A 15,009-nucleotide genomic window follows, 5' to 3' on the forward strand; every position below is an offset into this window, starting at 1 on the left:
ATTCAATATCACGGTAATCCAAGTCTATGCCTTGAGCAGTAATGCTGAAGAAGCTGAAGTTGAACAGTTCTATGAAGACCTACAAGACATTTTAGAACTGACACCCAAAAAAGATGTCCTTTTCATTATAGGGGACTGGAATGCAAAAGTAGGAAGTCAAGAAACACCTGGAGTAACAGGCAAATTTGGCCTTGGAGTACAGAATGAAGCAGGGCAACGGCTAACAGAGTTTTGCCAAGCCAACACACTGGTTATAGCAAACACTCTCTTCCAACAACATGAGAGAAGACTCTACACATAGACATCACCAGATGGCCAACACCGAAATCAGACTGATTATATTATTTGCAGCCAAAGATGAAGAAGCTCTATACAGTCAGCAAAAACAAGACCAGGAGCTGACTGTGGCTCAGATCGTGAACTCCTTATTGCCAAATTCAGACTGAAATTGAAGAAAGTGGGGAAAACCACTAGACCATTCAGGTATGACCTAAATCAATTCCCTTATACAGTGGAAGTGAGAAATAGATTTAAGGGCCTAGATCTGATAGATAGAGTGCCTGATGAACTATGGAATGAGGTTCGTGACATTGTACAGGTGACAGGGATCAAGACCATCCCCATGGAAAAGAAATGCAAACAAGCAAAATGGCTGCCTGAGGAGGCCTTACAATTAGCTGTGAAAAGAAGAGAAGTGAAAAGGAAAGATATTCCCATTTGAATGCAGAGTTCCAAAGAATAGCAAGGAGAGATAAGAAAGCCTTCCTCAGTGATCAATGCAAAGAAATAGAGAAAACAACAGAATGGGAAAGACTAGAGAGATATTCAAGAAAATTAGAGATACCAAGGGAACATTTCATGCAAAGATGGGCTCAATAAAGGACAGAAATGGTATGGACCCAACAGAAGTGGAAGATATTAAGAAGAGGTGGCAAGAATACACAGAAGAACTGTACAAAAAAGATCTTCATGACCCAGATAATCACGATGGTATGATCAATCACCTATAGCCAGACATCCTGGAATGTGTAGTCAAGTGGGCCTTAGGAAGCATCACTACAAACAAAGCTAGTGGAGGTGATGGAATTCCAGTTGAGCTATTCCAAATCCTGAAAGATGATGCTGTGAAAGTGCTGCACTCAATATGTCAGCAAATTTGGAAAACTCAGCAGTTGCCACAGGACTGGAAAAGGTCAGTTTTCACTCCAATCCTAACGAAAGGCAATGCCAAAGAATGCTCAAACTACTGCACAATTGCACTCATCTCACATGCTAGTAAAGTAATGCTCAAAATTCTCCAAGCCAAGCTTCAGCAATACATGAACCGTGAACTTTCTGATGTTCAAGCTGGTTTTAGAAAAGGCAGAGGAACCAGAGATCAAATTGCCAACATCAGCTGGATCACGGAAAAAGCAAGAGAGTTCCAGAAAAACATCTACTTATGCTTTATTGACTATGCCAAAACCTTTGACTGCGTGGAGCACAATAAACTGTGGAAAATTCTGAATGAGATCAGAATACCAGACCACCTGATCTGCCTCTTGAGAAACCTATATGCAGATCAGGAAGCAACAGTTAGAACTGGACATGGAACAACAGACAGGTTCCAAATTGGAAAAAGGAATACGTCAAGGCTGTATATTGTCACCCTGCTTATTTAACTTCTATGCAGAGTACATCATGAGAAACGCTGGGCTGGAAGAAGCACAAGCTAAATTAAGATTGCCAGGAGAAATATCAATAACCTCAGATATGCAGATGACATCATCTTTATGGCAGAAAGTGAAGAAGAATAAAGAGCCTCTTGATGAAAGTAAAAGAGGAGAGTGAAAAAGTTGGCTTAAAACTCAACATTCAGAAAACTAACAGCATGCCACCTGGTCCTGTCACTTCATGGCAAATAGATGGGGAAACAGTGGGAAAAGTGGCTGACGTTATTTTTTGAGGTTCCAAAATCACTGTAGATGGTCATTACAGCCATGAAATTAAAAGACAGTTACTCCTTGGAAGGAAAGTTATGACCAACCTAGACAGCATATTCAAAAGCTGAGACATTACTTTGCCAACAAAGGTCCATCTAGTCAAGGCTATTGTTTTTCCAGTGGTCATGTACGGATGTGAGAGTTGGACTATAAAGGTGAGCACAGAAGAATTGATGCTTTTGAACTGTGGTGTTGAAGAGGACTCTTGAGAGTCCCTTGGACTGCAAGGAGATCCAACCAGTCCATCCTAAAGGAAATCAGTCCTGGGTGTTCATTGGAAGGACTGATGTTGAAGCTGAAACTCCAATACTTTGGCCTCCTGATGTGAAGAGCTGACTCATTTGAAAAGACCCTGATGCTGGGAAAGATTGAGGGCAGGAGGAGAAGGGGATGACAGAGGATGAGATGGTTGGACGGTATCACTGACTCAGTGGATATGGGTTTGGGTAGACTCTGGCAGTTGGTGATGGACAGGGGGGCCTGGCGTGCTGCGGTTCATGGGGTCTCAAAGAGTCGGACAAGACTGAGCAACTAAAGTGAACTGAATGCCAGTTAAGAATAACCACTGTCAATGGAAATTCTGACTGTCATTGTGACTTCAGTAGAGTAGAACATAGTCCCCACACTCAAGTTAGAGAATTATTGTCACCAGTTTGCTCTAGATATTTTTCTCTGTCAGATCTCTTCATTTTGTGTGTGTGTGAGTTTAAAGCACATCAATGACTCATTCAGCTTAAGCCCAAAAACAGTTTTACCAATTAATTTCAATTTAAAAAACAACCTCTCTATTAAGAAAATATTTGCAAATGATGTAGCCAACAAGGGTCTAATTTCCAATATATATTGATACAAACAGTTCAAACAACTCAATAACAAAATCCAAATAACCCAATTAACAACTGGGCAGAACACCTAAATAGACATTTATCCAAAGAAGATATACAGATGGACATTGCACACATGAAAAGATACTCAACATTGATATTTATTAGAGAAATGCAAATCAAAGCTACAATGAGTTGGGATTTCCCTGGTGGGCCAGTGGCTGAAAATCTGCACACTCAGTGCAGGGGACCTGGGTTTGATCCCTGCTCTGGCAACTAGATCCCACATGCCATAGCTAAAAAAAAAAGATCCCACGTGCTGCAACTAAGACCTGGTGCAGCCAAATAAATAAAGAAAGCTTAAAAAAACTACAATAAGGTAACACCTCACAGTCAGAATAAATGTTGGAGAGGGTGGAGAGAAAACGGAACCTTCCTATACTGTGGGTGGGAGTGAAAACTGATGCAGTCACTATGGAAAACAGCTTGACGGTTCCTTTAAAAACTAAAATTAGAGTCAACATATGATCTAGCAATCCTACTCCTGGGCATATATCTGGAGAAAACTGTAATCTGAAAAGATATATGCACCCCAATGTTCACAGTACCACTATTTACAGAGCCAAGACATGGAAGCAACATAAGTGTCCATCAACTGATGAATGGATAAATAAGATGTGGTATATATACATATATATGTGGTGTGTGTGTGTATACGAACTATTACTCAGCCACAAAAAAGAATGAAGCAATGCCATTTCAACAACATGTATGGACCTAGAGATTATCATATTAAGTGAAGAATGTCAGACAGAGAAAGATATATATCATACAATATCACTTATATGTGGAATCTTTAATAATGAAACAAATGAACTTACTTACCAAACAGAAATAGACTCACAGACACAGAAAACAAACTTATGGTTACCAAAAGGGAAAGGGGGTGGGAGAGAGATAAACTGGGGTTAGCAGATAGAAACTACTACTACTACACACACACACACACACACACACACAAGGTTCTACCGTATAGCACAAGGAAAGTGAAGTGAAGTCGCTCAGTCGTGTCCGACTCTTAGCGACCTCATGGACTGCAGCCTACCAGTCTCCTCCGTCCATGGGATTTTCCAGGCAAGAGTACTGGAGTGGGGTGCCATTGCCTTCTCTATAGCACAAGGAACTATATTCAATATCTTATAATAAAATGTAAGGGGAAAGAATACACACACACACACACACACACACACATATATATGCTGTGCTGTTCTTAGTTGCTCAGTCGTGTCCAACTCTTTATGGCCCCTATGAACTGCAGCCCACCAGGCTCCTCTGTCTTATAGGGATTTTCCAGGCAAGAATACTAGAGTGGGTCGCCATACCCTCTGCCAGGGGATCTTCCCAACCCAGGGATTGAACCCAGGTCTCCCGCACTGCAGGCAGATTCTTTATCCTCTGAGCCACCAGGGAAGCCTATATATATCTGTATTGCTTTGCTCTACACCAGAAACTAATACAACATTGTATCAACTATACTTCAATTAAAAAAAAAAAAAAGACTCTTCACTTGCATTAGAATACAATTTTTCATTTACAAATACTAGAAAATTTTTTTCTCTTGAAGAAGCAGAGCAACCATTTCCTGTATTTGCACTCCTGATTTGGAGGTAGTTTGGGGAAAAAAAATACTGGAAGAGTAAAACTAAAAACAAACAAAAATGCAAATTCTAAATATTGCCAACCCATTTCTCATGATAGAAACTTAATTGAGAGAAGGTCCACTAAGTAACCAAATCTGTTCACTTTTTATAGATGTTATTAAAAGATGAAGGAAATAAGTACAAAAACACTACCCTTTTAGAAAGTGTTATTTTTATCTGTATGCCTACATCTTAGACAGATTTGCTCACACACTCACACCAACTAAAAATCTTTGACCTCAGTCAAAAAACCTACAGTCTAAATTCAGTTTGAATCTGTTTGAAACCTTACACATGAGATATCTTAAATGGCTCTCCAAAGAACTCAAGTGTGTGAGCCTTTCAAAGGCATTCCTAATGAAGAAAATGTCCTAGATATCTGCACTATATTTTTGTCATATAACCTTGAACTTGCTAGCTGTCCTTTGCTACTTGTTCTTTTCTATATAATCCCATATTCTTTGGTTAAAGCCCAGCACTAATGAGGCCTAGGTGGGGGTTTGATCTTCAAATGGGCCAGTTATCTTTTCTCTCCTCCATGGATACAGAAGAAAGTCTAACTCCAACTTCAGCTGCTACAGAAATATTTACCACAGGGTACAAAGGAATTGCTAAGGCTATCTGAATTTCTAAACTCAAGGACCGTGTCATGCTGACTGTGGGTCAGTGGGGTCACCTTCATTTCACCTCTAAATCCTTCCATGTCCCTAAAAACCTGGTAACTGAGAAGGTTAAGACAATGGAACCCACAGCTTATTTGCTCATTCAGACATGTGTTGGGGGATGGGGGTGAGAGGAATACATTTAAATAAGTAAATGAAGTTTATTACTGCCCAAGCAGCATTTAATAGAAATACCAGAAGAGAGGGTGTGCACATCTGTGGGAACAATTCAGTTTTGAATATTTCAAAAGAGCAGTGGTATTTCTCAATCCTTCCATCAATGTTTCCTGTTCAGTAGGTGATTATGGTATTTTTACATTTCTGCTTCTAGAGGTCACAAACAGACTTCTATAAAATGGGATTCTAAGCGCTCTTTTAGAGTAAGAACCTTGTTGCATCTAGAACGAATTTTTAGAATTATTAAAAGAAACACTAGCATGTGAATTATGAAATATTTTAATCATCACCATGGTTTGAGTTAAAATCAAGCACAAAACATATGTTTAAGGTTTACATAATAACAATATTGTTACCCGCTTTTAGCTCAGATTTGACAAGCTACAGGCCTCCATTATAAGTAACACATATTAGTTAGAATTTACTACTAAGCTGTAAGACTTCACCATAAATCATTTTTAGAGACCCCAGTTATATATATTATGCTACCTTTAAAAATAAATTATCAAAGAAAATTTCTCAGGGCAATATGACATTGCCAGTTATCTAGCCAGGTTAAAAGAGAAAACACTAATTCTTAATTCCAATAATGTAATACTCATAAGCATATTTCAGAAATTAGTGGTAATTAAAATTTAAGGGCATTAGTATGTGCATAATGAGTGACTGGGATCACAGAAAAAGGCTCTCAGAAAGAATTATTTTCTACTCATTTTGCCTAAACCATTAATCGCTACTAAACTATACTGCAGATCCTCTCTCAAACATATATCCTCTCTCAAATACTGAGCCTGGTACTTAGTAAGTATGGTCAGCTTCATTAATTGAAAGGTGACTTTCTAAATCCAACTCCAATTCAGAAACTCCCTTTTATGGTTTTGTTATACTTAATGAGGATTTTAAACTCCACCTTTTAATTTTTAGGTTAATTGTGACCCAGGGGACACTAGTTACCTTTTGACACTCCCCAAAATTACTTGTTAACTGGAAGACATGCACTCAAACTGAAGTCAAGAGGGTCAGGAGGAAAAGCAGTAGCTTCCAGGCAAGGAGGGGAGGAAAGGTTTTCTTGCAAAGCCACTTAGCAAAACCATTTAGCTGGAGGGCATTGTGCCAATTTCAAAGACAACGAAAGCTCCTAACAATTTCTGTATCCTTGCTCAGAAGCAAAATATACTTTTTGCAATCAAGATTTCCTTCCCCCCCCCCTTTTTTTTTTGGAGGGAGCAGGTAGACCCAGCTCCTCAGTAAAATAATGTAAGTCCAGAAACAGGGCGAATTGACACATGCGGTGTCTCTCCCTTGCCTTTAGTACATTTAAATCATATTCAGTTATTGTCTTTTCTAGTAATGGAGGCTTCAAAGCCATTTTTAAAAGGAAATCTACCGTCTTAATTTCTTTTTGTATCGATATCGACTAACACAACTATTGTAACAGTTAATACAGTGATGCAAGTGGCTACAGGTAGCAGTATCAATCAACCAGCACAATGACAGACTGGTGGTTGCTTAGGCCTTGGGGTTGGGGATAAGGTTTGTTCGTGTTATAAGATGAAAATGTCTTAAAACTGACTAGTGTCACATGCATATATCCTTGAATGTACTCAAAGAAACACACTGATGGGTGATTTGTTTAAATGGGCAAACTATATGGTATGTTAATATCTTAAAGTTATTATAAAAAATACTGGCAGGAAAAACGTAGTAATCAAGAGTGCCAGACGGCTATCTAGAGGCTAAATTTCAGTTCTTGGACTTTTTAGCCTATGGGGCCTTGGGTAAATTATGAAGTAGCTTGAGTAACATTATGAAGCTGCAATTTTCAAATCTGTAAAAATGGAGAAAACAGATAGCACTTATGCACATGCAGTTGTTGTGAACATTCAATACTATCATGTGTGGCAGAAGGCCTAGCCTAATACCTAGTACTCAGTAAGTGCTCAATGTTGGCTATTACTCTTTCCCTTAAAAAAACAGTAACAGCTTTATCGAGATCCAATTCACATATTATAAAATTCACTCTTAAAAAAGTATACAATTCAGTGATTTTTAATATAACCAAATAAATGTGCAACCATCACCAGTATCTAAATCCAGAATATTCCAATCAACCAAGAAGGGGTTAGGATTAGTTCTTTAATTCTTCTTCGCTTTCTGCCATAACAGAGGTGTCACCTGCATATCTGAGGTTATTGATATTTCTCCCGGCAATCTTGATTCCAGCTTGTGTCTCTTCCAGTCCAGCGTTTCTCATGATGTACTCTGCATATAAGTTAAAAAAGCAGGGTGACAATATACAGCCTTAACATACTCCTTTTCCTATTTGGAACCAGTCGGTTGTTCCATGTCCAGTCTAACTGTTGCTTCCTGACCTGCATACACATTTCTCAAGAGGCAGATCAGGTGGTCTGGTATTCCCATCTCTTGAAGAATTTTCCACAGTTTATTGTGATCCACACAGTCAAAGGCTTTGGCGTAGTCAATAATGCAGAAGTAGATATTTTTCTGGAACTCTCTTGCTTTTTCCATGATCCAACGGATATTGGCAATTTATCTCTGGTTCCTCTGCCTTTTTTAAATCCAGCTTGAACATCTGGAAGTTCATGGTTCACGCACTGTTGAAGCCTGGCTTGGAGAATGTTGAGCATTACTTTCTTACCATGTGAGATGAGTGCAATTGTGCAGTAGTTTGAGCATTCTTTGGCATTGCCTTTCTTTGGGATTGGAATGAAAACGGACCTTTTCCACTCCTGTGGTCACTGCTGAGTTTTCCAAATTTGCTGGCATATTGAGTGCAGCACTTTCACAGCATCATCTTTTAGGATTTGGAATAGCTCAACTGGAATTCCATCACCTCAGCTAGCTTTGTTTGTAGTGATGCTTCCTAAGGCCCACTTGACTTTGCCAATAATCTACTTACTGTTTCTTTGGATTTGACTCTTTGGGACATTTCATATAAATGGAATCATATAATGTGTGGCCTTCTGTGTGTGGCTTTTTCACTTAGCATAATATTTTTGAAGCTTATCCATGTTGTATCATGCATCAGAACTTTATTGCCTTTTATGTCTGAATAATATTCCCTGGCAAGGATATTTCACATTTTGTTTGTTATATTTCACATTCATCACATGATGGACATTTTGTGAATTTCTACTTTTTGGCTATTAGGAATAATGCTGCTTTGAACACTCAAGTAAGTTGACTTTTTGTTGTTGTTGTTGTTTTTCATCAAGAAGGGGGATCAAAAGTCCTGTGTACCTTCCTATTCAATATCCCGTATCAATATACAAGTTCCTGATGGCCAAGATATGTGTAGGATAAAATGGTAACATTTTAAATATTCACAACTGACAGACTATAAAAGTAAATAAAATCATCTTTCTAAACAATGAAAAAGGAAAACATCTACTTATATTTTATTTATTTATATTCTATATTGAGGTATAAGTAACATATACAAATAGTTGTGAAAAAAAGAGAAGCAAAAGGCAAAGGAGAAAAGGGAAGATATACCCATTTGAATCCAGAGTTCCAAAGAATAGCAATGAGAGATAAGAAATCCTTCCTCAGTGATCAATGTGAAGAATTCAAAGCTATGACTTTGCTTATTATTTTAAATTTTTTATGTGAATAAAATAAAATGTTACCAAAACAAAAAAGAAACAGAGGAAAACAACAGAATGGGAAAGACTAGACATCTCTTCAAGAAAATTAGAACTAGCAAGGGAACATTTCATGCAAAGATGGGCACAATAAAGAACTGAAATGGTATGGACCTAACAGAAGCAGAAGACATTAAGAGGTGGCAAGAATACACAGGACTATACTAAAAAGATCTTCATGACCCAGATAACCATGATGGTGTGATCACTCACCTAGAACCAGATATCCTGGAATGTGAAGTCGAGGGGGCCTAAGGAAACATTACTATGAACAAAGCTAGTGGAGGTGATGGAATTCCAGTTGAGCTATTTCAAATCCTGAAAGATGATTTTGTGAAAGTGCTGCACTCAATATGCCAGCAAATTTGGAAATCTCAGCAGTGACCACAGGACTGGAAAAGGTCCGTTTTCATTCCAATCCCAAAGAAAGGCAATGCCAAAGAATGTTCAAACTACCACACAATTGCACTCATCTCACATGCTAAGAAAGTAATGCTCAACATTCTCCAAGCCAGGCTTCAACAGTACGTGAACCGTGAACTTCCAGATGTTCAAGCTGGATTTAAAAAAGGCAGAGTAACCAGAGATCAAATTGCCGACATCTGTTGGATCATCAAAAAAGCAAGAGAGTTCCAGAAAAACATCTACTTCTGCTTTATTGACTATGCCCAAGCCTTTGACCGTGTGGATCACAACAAACTGTGGAAAATTCTTCGAGATGGGAATACCAGATTACCTCACCTGCCTCCTGAGAAATCTGTATGCAGGTCAAGAAGCAATAGTTAGAACTGGACATGGAACAACAGACTGGTTCCAAATTGAGAAAGGAGTACGTCAAGGCTATATATTGTCACCCTGCTTATTTAACTTATATACAGAGTACATCATGAGAAATGCTGGACTGGATAAGCACAAGCTGGAATCAAGTTTTCTGGGAGAAATATCAATAACCTCAGATATGCAGATGAAACCACTCTTATGGCAGAAAGTGAAGAAAAACTAAAGAGGCTCTTGATGAAATTCAAAGAGGAGCCTGAAAAAGCTGGCTTAAAACTCAACATTAAGAAAGCTAAGATCATGGAATCTGGTCCCATCACTTCATGGCAAATAGATGGAGAAACAGTAGGAAAAAAGCTATGTTTTTTTCCAGTAGTCATGTACGGATGTGAGAGTTGGACTATAAAGAAAGTTGAGTGCAGAAGAATTGATGCTTTTGAACTGTGGTGTTGGAGAAGACTCTTGAGAGTCCCTTGGACTGTAAGGTGATCAAACCAGTCAATCCTAAAGGAAATAAATCCTGAATATTCATTAGAAGGACTGCAGCTGAAGCTGAAGCTCCAATACTTTGGCCACCTGATGCGAAGAACTGACTCATTTGAAAAGACCCTGATGCTGGGAAAGATTGAAGGCAGGAGAAGGGGATGACAGAGGATGAGATGGCTGGATGTCATCACGATTCAATGGACATGAGTCTGAGCAAGCTCCAGGAGTTTATGATGGACAGGGAAGCCTCGCGTGCTGCAGTCCATGGGGTTGCAAAGAGCTGGACACGACTGAGTGACTGAACTGAAACTGGCATATAACATTATATTAATTTCGGGAGTATTAATGATTTTATATTTTTATTCATTGTGAAATGATCATAATATGTCTAATTAACAATCTGTCACAGTTTCAATTGCTTTCTTGCACTGAGAACTTTTAACGATTTACTTTCTTTGCAACCTCCAAAGATGCAATAGAGCATTATTAATCATATTCACCAAGGTCTATATTATATCCCCATGATTTATTTTATAACTGGATGTTTGAACCTTTAGACCCCCTCCTCCCATTTTGCCAACCCTTACCCTCCAACTCTGGCGATGACCAATCTGTTCTTTCTATCTAGGAGCGTGGCTTGTTTCTTTTCTTTTTTTTTTAAGTTCCACATATAAGTGAGATCAAACAGTATTTGTCTTTCACGGCTTGACTTATTTCATTTAGTATAATACCTCAAGGTCTATCTTTCTTGTACATGGCAAGATTTAATTCTTTTTTATGGTTGAATGATGTCCCATTTTGTGTATGTATATTTATATATAAAATAACATTTTCTCTATCCATTCATCCATTAGTGGACACTTAGATTGTTTCCAAGTCTTGGTTATTGTAAATAATGCTACAGTGAACATGGGGTACATAAATCATTTCTAATCAGTGGTTACATTTCCTTTGGATACCGACCCAGATGAGAGATACCTGGATCATGTCATAGTTTCATTTTTAACTTTTAAAGAAACCTCCAAAGTGTTTTCATAATGGCTGTACCAGTTTATATTCCCACCAACAATGTACAGGGGTTCACTTTTCTCCACATCCTCACCAATACCTTCTATCTCTTGCATTTTTAATAATAACCATCCTACTAGGTGATACCACAGGTGATATCTCATTGTGGTTTGATTTGCATTTCCCTGATGATTACTGGTATTGAGTACCTTTTCATAAATCTATTGACCATGTGTGTGTCTTATTTGGAAACAAGTCTATTCAGGTCCTTCATCTGTTTTTAAAATCAGGTTATTGGCTTTTTACCTACTGAGTTGTAGGCGATCCTTTTATATTTGGATATTAGTACCTTATTAGAAACATGATTTGCAGATTTTTCCCTTTCCCTAGCTTGCTTTTTGTTTTTTTTTTTCAGTTGTTACCATTGCTATACAGAGGTTCTCAATTCAATATAATTCCCACACTTTCATTTTTGTTTTAGTTGTCTGTGCTTTGGTGTCATATTCCAAACCATTATACATTTAAAAAAAATCACTGCCAAGACCAATATCAAGAAAATTTTATCTTATGCTTCTTCAAGAAGTTTTATGGTTGTAGGTCTTACACTTAAGTCATTCATTTATTTCAAGTTAATTTCTGTGTATGGTGCAAGATAGGGTCCAATTTCATTCTTCTGCATGTAGACACCAGTTTTCCCAACACCACTTACTGAAGAAACTATTCTTTGCCTGTCTTGTATTCCTTGGTCCCTTTGTCAAAGATTAGTTGACTTCTGCATGTGTTTTCATTCTTCTTTCTTTGTGTTCCTCCAACTGGCTAATTTCAAATGGTCTCTGTGCGTCACTTGAAAGGAAGATGATTCTTCCTTCTGCATGATCAAGTCTGCTATTGAAGCTCTCTGCTGAATTTTTCTGTCCTATCACTGTATCCTTCAGCTCTAGGACTTTTGTTCCACTCTGTTTACAGTTTCTATTTCTTTATCAATGTTCTCATTTTGCTAATGCATTGTTTCCTGATTTATTTTAGTTGTCTATTGCTGTTTTCTTGCATCTCATTGAGCTTCTTTAGGAGGATTATATGAATTCTTTGTTAGGCATTTCATAGTTCCCAATTTCTTTGGGGTCGGTTACTGAAATGTTATTAGTTTCTTTGGGTGGTGTCTTGTTTGCCTGGTTCTTCACAATCTGTGCAACCCTGAATTGGTGTTTGTGCATTTGAAGAAGCAAGTTTCTCTCCTAGTTTTTAAAGAGTAATTTTAGCTGGTACAGTCTTCTTGTCAGGTCCCTTATCTGATGGTACTGCCTCCAGAGTCACAGTCATTTGGAGCTAGGTGATGTGGCTCATTGGTGGGGCTGTTCCCAGGGTGTCAGTAAGTGTGGATCTGGTCTGGTCCCTGAGTAGATGAGACTGCCTCTAGGACCTTGGTCAGTAGCACTGGCACTGTGACAGGGGTTCTCCAGTGTTGGCAGATAGCAAACCTGTCACCAGCTGTACAAACAGCTGTGGCTCCTTCTGAGTCTCTGGGAAGGCTCCCAACAGGTCACTGGGCAGGTAAGATTGGCCCCAGATAACAGCTGAGTGGGGCTTTAACCAAGTAACGGGGCGGCTTAAGGGTCCGCAATTGGGACCAAAGATTAAAGGACCACCTCAGAGGCACAGACAGGCATATCTCCCTATGGGCAGACAGGACTATTCCCAGGCTATGGCTGCAAGGAGCTGGAGCCAGGTTATGGGACTGCTTCAAGGTCCACAGTTGGACCAAGGCCAGCAGGTCTACCTCCAAAGGTAGAGACAGCCATGCCTCCCAGCTGGCTCCTAGGTACACAAGAGTATTCTTGGCCCAAAGCTTAGAGGGGCTTGAGGTGAGTTGTGGGGCCATTTCAGTATCTTCAGTTGGACCGATGTCAAAGGGCCTGCTTCAGGGGCATAGATGGGTATGTGTCATACCCAGTCTCTGAGCAGGCCATGGCTAATGTTGCCACGTGTTGTCAACTCATGGCTGAGAGGGGCTGGAACTGAGTCACAGGGCCATTTCAGGATATGAAGGTCTGTCTCAGGGCACAATCAGGCATGTCTCCTGCCCCGTCCCCAGGCAGACAGGACTGGATGCTGTGAGGGACTGGAGCTGGGTCACAGTCAGACAAGATAACAGGCCTGAGTTCAGCAGGCCTGTTATCTGGGGCATGGTCAGATATGACTTCTGCCAAGTTCTTTAGCAAATGGTGATGGTGCAGCAGGACCAAAGCCAAATGGGTCTATAGCTGAGTCCACAAGGGACAGAACTGTTTCTGGGGACAACGTCTGGGGAATCGGCCACCTGGTAGGGGCGTGACTTCTCAAAATGCCCTCCTCAGTGTTAGACTGTCCTGGGGTTTTACAATCTCCTACCTGAAGCTCAAAGCTTTCACAAAGGTGCTTTTGTTTGTGAATGGCTGTCAAATTATTGTTGCTGATGGGGCATATGAGTGTGATACCTTCTATACCGTCATCTTGCTGGTGTCTGCCCATTTTTTAATTGGGTTATTACCTTTTATATTATTGGCTTGTAAGAGTTCCCTATATATTCTGGACATAAGTTCTTTATCACATAAATAGTTTGCAAATATTTTTCCCATTCTTTCTTGATGATATCTTCCACATCCCCCTCCTTCACCTTCATCCTCCATCTTTCACTTTTATTATTGCTGCTGCTGTTGTTATGATTATTATTACTTCATCTATAGTTAGTAAAAAAGTGCTCATTAGAAATACTGATGCAGCGACATTCCCATTCATGTTTCCTTGTAATTTCTAAATGATTCTGATGTAAGCAACACAGGCAGATTACTCCAGAACCTGACAGCTGGAGAAGTACAGAATCTTCAAAGTGACGGCAGAAACAGTGTCAAATGTCAGCCAGAAAGCAGGGTCTTAGGGGGCATTTAATGTGCTGTTGAAAATAACCAGTGAAGCTAACCAATTATACTTAGGGAGGCAGATCAAAACCACAGAAAATCTGAAAATCTCAAATGGATGGGGTCAAATAGGAACAGCACCAAATGGCTCTTCAAATGGTTGTTTTTTGCATTGCTTTACTTTTTATTGTCCCATAAATTAAAAGAAATGCAGAAATGAGAACACATAATTAAAGTGGAATGCTATCCTTTTCAATTACTGAAGTAATTGGATGCGGTGGAGAAATTTAAAGGTTTCAGTTTTAACAAAAGACACTTTATATTGGAAAGGGCCCAGCCAGTCCCTGAAACTTTGCTTGCCCTCCAGCAGGAGCAACTCAATTCCTACCATAGTGCCAGACAGGAAACAGCCAGATTTCTCTGCTCCTTGACAGACATCATCATCATCATAACAATAATATGAAAAGGACATTTTGCACATGAAGACTAATATTGTTAAAAAAAAATCCCTGCAACCCAAAGGACAGATCCCTCAAATAAAACAGATATTACAATTCCCAATCTGCTGCTCACCAGTACCAAGTACTCTTATGAGTAGAACATGGGTGTATCAGGCTTTGCCAACAGAAAACACAAGCATAGAAATGGTTGTTTGCCCAAGCTCATTTTCCTAAAGTGGCACAAAGTTAATTAAATAAACTCTAAGGTAGTAGAAGGGAGAAGGCAATGGCACCCCACTCCAGTACTGTTGCCCAGAAAATCCCATGGATGGAGGAGCCTGGTAGGCTGCAGTCCATGGGGTCGATAAGAGTCAGACACGACTGAGCGACTTCA

At 39.3% G+C, this 15,009-nt stretch overlaps 1 protein-coding gene across 1 annotated transcript in view; it reads right to left on the minus strand.

The window, feature by feature from the left end:
• Window positions 1–15,009, minus strand: part of TENM1 (teneurin transmembrane protein 1) — a 916,085-nt gene that overhangs the window by 723,899 nt on the left and 177,177 nt on the right. The window lies entirely within an intron of this gene.

The sequence above is a fragment of the Bos taurus genome, chromosome X, assembly GCF_002263795.3.
Source record: "Bos taurus isolate L1 Dominette 01449 registration number 42190680 breed Hereford chromosome X, ARS-UCD2.0, whole genome shotgun sequence".
Taxonomy (NCBI): Eukaryota; Metazoa; Chordata; class Mammalia; order Artiodactyla; family Bovidae; genus Bos; species Bos taurus.